An 8,227-nucleotide genomic window follows, 5' to 3' on the forward strand; every position below is an offset into this window, starting at 1 on the left:
TATCAACATGTTTAAAATCATTATATGTAAACAAGCGATCAGCTGCGGCAGAAGCTTTCCAACTCATAAGCCGGCTTGAAAGCTCTTCCGCCGCAGCTCTTCTGTTTTGCTTATCTATTCTCTCGCTTACATTCGCTCACTTTCTTTGTAACCAAAACCACACACAAGCACGCACAAATTAAACAACTAATTTTACGCCAACACAAAACAAACCCCTCGCTAAATCAACTCGCTAATAGGTGGCATAAATTAATGCCCTCCTCAAAACAGATGTATTCCTGATTATTTTTGTTTTTATAAGCGGATTTTTGCATAAGAACATGTTTATACAACTAATTAAACAACTAATTTTACGCCAACACAAAACAAACCCCTCGCTAAATCAACTCGCTAATAGGTGGCATAAATTAATGCCCTCCTCAAAACAGATGTATTCCTGATTATTTTTGTTTTTATAAGCGGATTTTTGCATAAGAACATGTTTATACAATTAGGGTATTCCCTATACGACTAAATTCCTTAAAATATATATGTATATATCACGATATTTAACCGATTTTGAAATTTATGCGAGTGAATATGCAAACTGCCTAATTCATCCTAGTCCTTTTAAAAGATGACGATTTTTTTTAATAACAAACGCGCGGCTCGACAATAACATACAAATATTTATTTAATAAGTTACAGTTGTCTGACGAATAAATCACATTTTCGTTAAAACTCATTATTATGAATTTAATTATATGGCGAAACTAAGTATAAAAATTGAAAACCGAACTTTGAAAACCATTTGATTGGGTTGTTGCCGATATTTTCATTAATTCAGTCAAGTAATCGTATAGGGAGTCCCCTAAATATTAAACATTTCCAATTGTCTAAACATCTTGTATCGTTTATTGTAATGCTTTCGTTACCATGGTGGCTTCAAAACCGGATTTCTATTAAACATGCTAACATCATTGCTGGGTTTACTTTCTATAATAAATTAGAAAAATCAAGTGGCATTACAAGTAAAAAACCGTTAAGTGTACATATACAAAAGCATTCCTTTTTTTATTTTTTGTGGTTTGCTTAATAAAACTAATATAAGCACAATGATGTTAGATTATAGGTATACTGCCGTATTAATTATAATATATTGCACTGTAACAAAAAGTCATCATAATACAATTGAAGAAAATACTTCGGACAAACAGTCTATTATTGACACTCCGAGACAGATGTATATTGCCAAAGCAAAAGATACAAGCCCACCAAACTTTATTAGATTGGTATTATTGCGCTTAATATATGGAATCGCCTCTAGTATGGGTATAGAAGATAGATTAGAGGAGTCATTTAATGGAGTGTTTATACCTCCAGGCGCTAACGATGCACTTGAACTTGATGATACTGACAATGAAGGGATATTGGAATATATTTACGACAGATAATAATGTATTGAAATTCAAATTAAATTATTCATATTTAGATTATTAATAAAAATGTTGTTTATTAGAATAAACCTATCTTACTTTTTTATTATATCAGACCCTGTTCGATAAGGCAAGCGCAACAATGTAAGCCAATGGTATTGTAGCAAGAAATTTGTGCAGGCCTAAAATGATTTGAATGGTAACGAATAAAGGTCCAAAAAGAACTTTGTGTTACGATATTGGATTAACCGGTTGAACGCACATAGTGAGAACAAATGGTATCTCTCACATATCCTTAATACCCTGCAGTACCGCATGCCATCAATAGGCCATTGTAATCAACTGTTTGCGACTTCTACCGAGTCGACGCTCTGTCGGCTGCGACTTCTACTTCGAAGCGCTGCCCGCGATACAGTTACGACGGTAGTCTAGCCGGCAGGTCCACAGCCCGGCCGTTGAGAAATTTGTTGATGAATTGTTGATGATTCATCGATCAATTTTTGATGAATGATTTGATTAATAGTTGATGAATTTGTTGATGATTCATTGATTAATTGTTGATGACAGCCAAGGCCATGCCAATGATAAATTCATCAACAGTTTGTATGGCCATTCATCGATGAATCATCAACAACACCGCCTTGACTGTTGATTAATCGTTGATAAATTACTGATGACTGGTACTGCTGGGTATCAACGTATTACTACTGTCTGTTTAAATCAAAAGAAAGAAAACAAACTTCAGAAAGCCGAAGTGGAAATCAATGAAAAACTGCTCTCATCCTAAGCTCGTGCTTGTTCCACGGAATTATAGTGAATTATATGAAGTAGCCATACGATAGAAAGTGCTTAATATCAACCAAGAATCTATTTAACAGGCAGAAGGATGCATTTCTGACTATACACAACAAATAGCACAGCCCAGTACCATGCTCACTCACCTCTTCATCCTCTTCTTTATCGGCATTGAAATTCGCCTCGCAAACGAGCTTATCTTATGCCTCAGCTGATTTAGTTCTGGTCGCCACAGCAGTTGTTCCTATTAAGAACCGTGCAGGCGCATATGTGCCTAGTTGCACGCTTCTAGACTCGAAATTTCAAGTCCATGGCAAATTGTAATAAGTTTCGTGTGTTTCCCGTGGCTCTTAAAGGCGAAATCTATAATGTACCATTGTATACCCATTGGACCTCCTCATTCTATGTTTCAGTGCATCCTACGGCGGGAGACTTCAACACTGGATATTCAGATATACAAGCTGGACACCGAACAAAGCGTGGCTATACAAGAAATGCATTAGCTGGCAGTGGAGAGTCTGCCTCTTATAATTTGGATTCTGCCGTAGTCCTACGAGATTTTTATATTGACGAGACTATTTCTGGTGGGTAGTCTCAGAAATCAACGATCAGAATACTGGTCCTTTTAAATGTGGTAATTTTCGGATTAAGAAGTGGTGAACCAATTCACCTGAGGTTTTGCGATGGAAAGGGATTTCTGAAGTTTGATAATGGAACGGACGTAACAGACTCATGGATTGGTTTTGCCATTCACATTTTCCCACATTGTATGTACATACATATGTACATACATATGTTAGAATCAAATTATAAATATTTTGCATACACACCAAATAAGCAGAGAACAAATGTCAAAAATATATTAATATATAAAACACTTATGAACACTGCAGCTGTCGTTAGAGCTGAGAAAGCATTGATTTCAACAACAAGACTAGATTCGGTAAATACTATTTTTTTCATCTAACTTTAATGTCGGAACCGCTGCTCCGAATCTCTTCGAAAACGACAGCAAATATGAAGTCAGATCATCGGCAGTAGCCGAAAACTGGTAAAAATAAACTAATTTACCTATTAATACATAAAATTATTAACTGTTAATCTTTTATCTTTCCAAGTGAACGTTGTTTTTTCTTTCGCTCTCGATTTATGTTTTGCATTCCTTTTAGTTCCTTTTTGACTGCTATGCGATTTAATTTTCTGTCTCCCACGCTCTCTCGCTCCCACGCTCTCGCTGTGCCTCTGCACCTCTTATCTTGCTCATCTTATCCAACGCTCTCTCTTTTTATCTACAAACGTTAAAGTACAGTGTTAAGTCATTATAATGTCCTCTAAGGTCGTCTGTTTCTCAAAAACGTGCAAGAATGCATAAATGCAGGTGATCTTACCATCGTCTGTCATTGTTCTTGGCGCTGGACACCCAATTTAATAGCCTTACGCTATTAAATTAGTCTCTGAGGGCGAAAAAAAATGTGGTAAGCATGTAAACGGACCCCAACTACCCGCAACGGGCTCTCGGCAGCAGCCCCCGCTCCCCAAATATTGATTAGGCAATAGCCGAACTATTTTCGCAGTTTTATCGAACAACTTATTCAAACTTTTCGTATTTACACCAGACTTATTCCTACGACATACCCAAATCAAACTTAATTTTCTGTCCTAGCCTAAACGAAAGCTCTCTCCTTTTAGATCTTCATCTAGAGGTGCAGAAACATCGAGTGAAACATCGATGTTATCGATGTTTGCAAATCATCGGAACCATCGATGGCTCCGAAAAAGAGAACCTTGGCGAAAATGAAGACCCTTTAAAATATTGGAAGGAAAGACTTTAAAATTGTTAAGCGGAAAATGCTAAGTAACCATTTTTATTATAGATAAGTACTGATCACTGCTCTTTAAAATTGGTAGCAGCCAAATACTTGTCTAAACAAGCCTCGTCATGCGAAGCGGAAAGAGTATTCAGCAAAGCTGGACAAACCATTAGTGACCGCGGGACAAGGCTCTGTGAACAAGCTTGTATTTAACAATAAGAATTCACATTTCAATAATACTATTGATAGTCCTGATATCACAGATCTCGAATAAAATCTAGTCATATTGTTAAATTCCATTTTTTTTTAGAAACATCGATGTTTCACTCGATGTTTTTTTTTAACATCGAAAACATCGATTGACGCACACATCGCTGTTTCTGCATCCCTATCTTCATCGTGTCAAGCCAGTTTATTCGCCAGGTCCCGACGGAATTCCCGGCTGTGTGCTTAGTATTGTGCCGACGCCCTGTGCTATCCCCTTCAGAAATTTTTTACTTTGTCCTTAGAAACCTCCCACTTTCCCATTATTTGGAAGGAATCATTTATTATTCCTCTCCACAAAAAGGTAGCAAATTGGATGCCAGCAATTATAGAGGAATCTCTAAGTTGTCGGCCATCCCTAAACTATTCGAAAACATTATAACTCCTATCTTGCATTACATTTGTAGATCAGTTATTTCTTCATGTGAACATGGTTTTAATAAGCGAATATCAACAACAAATCTTTTGGAGCTCTCTTCCTATATTATAAAGGACTTCCCTAATAATTTTCAGAAAAATTTAATCTATACTGATTTCAGTAAAGCATTTGACTCTGTCAACCATTCGCTTCTTGTTTGGAAACTCGATTTAATAGAATTCCTAGTTGATGTTCTTTGTTGGATCTCAAGTTATCTGAATGGCAGGACGCAAAAAGTCCTCTTTAAGAACAATTTATCCAATGCCCTAAGGCTTACATCTGGCGTCCAGCAAAGAAGCCATTTGGAAACCTTACCAGAGTGCTGATATCGTCAAGCATTGTGTGCAATATAAGGACTTCGCCTGCCAGTCGGACTTGCAAACAGATCTTAATCATTTTCAAACATGGCGCCATGTAAACTTATTAAACCGCTCTAAATGCAAGCAAATGATATTCACTCGTTTCGTTTCTACTTACTTGCTGAACTGTTGCTCCTTGGAAAGAATTAATTCTGTTGATGAATTGGACGTCCCCTTGAACCCAAAACTTGACTTTATTAATCATATTTCGTCTATGGTGAATAGAGCCAGGGGTGTGCTTGGATTTATTAAACGGTGGTCGAAGGAATTCAATGACCCCTATGTTACTTAATCCTAATACCTTTTTAGTTCGTCCTATCTTAGAATATGGATGCTGCGTTTGGAGCCCTCAGTACGGCGTGCATAGTAAATGCATAAAGTCGGTTCAAAAGAACTTTTTTTCGGGATTAATAGACTCCTCCTAATTAACTTACCATCCTTAGCCAACCAGAGAACTGTGCTTGGCATTACCTTTTTCTATAATCTCATTCATGGTGAAGTGGAAAGTGCTGACTTGTTGAGTCAGCTCAATTTCCACGCACCAATTAGAAATACTTGATCCTTTATTCCTTTAGTATTTGTTGCATTTCGGAGTTCGGAGGGGAAGAGGCTATCGATGTATCGATAGAGAGAGGCAGGATCGGTGGTCCCAGGGGGGGAGGAGGAAGCTGAGCGAACCGGGAACTTTCAAAGCAGGCTTAAGAGAAAGGTTTTTTACCCTTTCTCTCGGAAGGGCAAGGAGGAAAGAAAAAAAGGTAACGGCGTGGAGCTTTGGGAACGGAGGCAATAAAGGGAGGTGCAGGAGAAAAAAAACGGGAGTCAAAATTTGGAAAGAAACGTGGCGCGAGGTTATTTTTCGAAAAGGACAAAAAAAATCTTAACCGTTGACTGCCTGAGAGTGCGCGCGTGCCGATCCGTGGACACCGCCTCCGCGCTGCCCAGTGCGCCGCTTCAGTGCCGATCCGTGGACACCGCCTCCACGCTGCCCAGTGTCGCCGCCCGAGCTGAGAGCCCAGAGCCGCAGCGTGCCGCCTTAGTACCGCCCGTGCCGCCACTTCAGCGCCGTCCGAGTTGGGAGCCGCAGCGCCGCCGCCCACGCCACCTTAGCACCGCCAGTGCGCCGCTTCAGTGCCGATCCGTGGACACCGCCTCCACGCTGCCCAGTGCCGCCGCCCGAGCTGAGAGCCCAGAGCCGCAGCGTGCCGCCCTAGTACCGCCCGTGCCGCCACTTCAGCGCCGTCCGAGTTGGGAGCCGCAGCGCCGCCGCCCACGCCACCTTAGCACCGCCAGTGCCGCCGCTTCAGTGCCGTTCCGTGGACACCGCCTCCGCGCTGCCCAGTGCCGCCGCTTCGGTGCCGATCCGTGGACACCGCCTCCGCGCTGCCCAGTGCCGCCGCCAGTGCCCCGCCTTAGCACCGCCCGTGCCGCCGCTTCAGCGCCGTCCGAGTTGAGAACCCAGAGTCGCCAGGACAGCGTGCCGCCCGCTCCGACGCCGAAGCCGCCAAGGGCTAGTCCGGTGAGTCCGTTCCGGGTGGAGGGCCCTACCGGAGTTAAATTTAAATTTAAATTTCAATTAGGTTAGGATAGTTTAGTTCGTATTTTGTGTCTCTGTATTTGTAAGGTTGTCTCTGTTTTCCGCTTGGCCGTATCCCGGGTCCGGGATTGGTGCAACACAGGAGCTGTGACCAAAGGGGGGAACGGGGAAGAAGCCCGGTAATGGTGTTTCCTTGACCTTTTGTTTTGTTTTCTTTTGGTCGTGAACCCCTGTCCCTAGATTTCTCTTGGAGCTCCAGCAGGGATTAGGGACCCTAAAGAGGGAGTAATTGTCGTGGGGCCGTTTGAGGCCAAATGTTTTAAGGTGCTTCTCCTCCGCTAGCTTCTTAAGTCCCCCAACATCGCAGCCTTGGCGCAAGCGCATCCCTGGCTAGGGCCACGCTCTCGCCGGGAGTGGAGAAATACCACCTATAAAAGGAGATATTAATATTACAAGGAACGTTTATATAAAATAAATAATACAAATAACAAGAAAGGAAGCTAACTTCGGCACGCCGAAGTTTATATACCCTTGCAGATAGAACTTCTATGAATAGGAATCCATACAATATAAATTATATATATTTGTGTTAAAATACAATGAAGTAATACCTGCTTTCATTTCATTCACCTATACATATTATATTTGCAGTTTTACAGCCACAGATTTGCATTTTTCCTCTACATCAAACGATCGTTTGTATGGCACCTATATGATATAGTCGTCCGATTTTTATGAAATTTGCCACAAAATTTAAGACTTATATAAAATGGCTATACCTCAAATTTGATGAAAATCAGCTGAAAACTAAAAAAGTTATAAATTTAATTGTATTAATTTCTCGATCGTTCCTATGGGAGCTATATGATATAGTCGTTTGATTTTCATAAAATTTTACACAAAATTTTAGAATAATATGAAATGGCTATATCTCAAATTTGATTAAATTCTGTTGAAAACTAAAAATGTTGTCGCCACCGCGATTGTCAGTCTTCCGACAACAGCCACCGCCATTCTCATTCCTTTCAAATTTCTCGATCGTTCCTATGGGAGCTATATGATATATTAGTCCGATTTTCATAAAATTTTACACAAAATTGTAGAATAATATGAAACGGCTATATCTCAAATTTGATGAAAATCTGTTGAAAACTGAAAATGTTATACTTATTAATTGAATTAATTTCTCGATCGTTCCTATGGGAGCTATATGATATAGTCGTCCGATTTTCATAAAATTTTACACAAAATTGTAGAATAATATGGCTATATCTCAAATTTGATCAAATTCTGTTGAAAACTAAAAATTTTATAATTTTTTTTGTAAAACTTTTCCGATCATTCCTATGACAGCTATATGATATAGTTGTCCGATCCGGCCCGTTCCGACATATATACGAGTGAGAGTATATAGAAGACTAACTGCAAAGTTTCATTCAGATAGCTTCAAAACTGAGAGACTAGTTTGCGTAGAAAAAAAACGGACAGACGGACAGACGGACAGACGGACATGGCTAGATCGACTCGGCTGTTGATCCTGATGAGAATATATATACTTTATATAGTCGGAGGTGCCTCCTTCACTGCGTTGCAAACTTCTGACTGAAATTATAATACCCTGCAAGGGCATA

The 8,227-nt window shown here is 40.1% G+C and overlaps 2 long non-coding RNA genes across 2 annotated transcripts; both read right to left on the reverse strand.

The window, feature by feature from the left end:
• Nucleotides 1-3,158: 3,158 nt before the first annotated feature.
• LOC147644283 (uncharacterized) lies at nucleotides 3,159-3,905 on the reverse strand. The gene is made up of 2 exons (XR_015270845.1): nucleotides 3,599-3,905; nucleotides 3,159-3,499 (listed from the first exon to the last, which is right to left on the reverse strand). It is a non-coding gene; the product is annotated as an uncharacterized LOC147644283 (long non-coding RNA).
• A 2,744-nt stretch (nucleotides 3,906-6,649) lies between these two features.
• LOC147644284 (uncharacterized) lies at nucleotides 6,650-7,295 on the reverse strand. The gene is made up of 2 exons (XR_015270846.1): nucleotides 7,208-7,295; nucleotides 6,650-7,024 (listed from the first exon to the last, which is right to left on the reverse strand). It is a non-coding gene; the product is annotated as an uncharacterized LOC147644284 (long non-coding RNA).
• Nucleotides 7,296-8,227: the final 932 nt, after the last annotated feature.

This window comes from Drosophila serrata, unplaced genomic scaffold (genome assembly GCF_035046125.1).
Source record: "Drosophila serrata isolate PLE 108 unplaced genomic scaffold, ASM3504612v1 contig_202, whole genome shotgun sequence".
NCBI lineage: Eukaryota > Metazoa > Arthropoda > Insecta > Diptera > Drosophilidae > Drosophila > Drosophila serrata.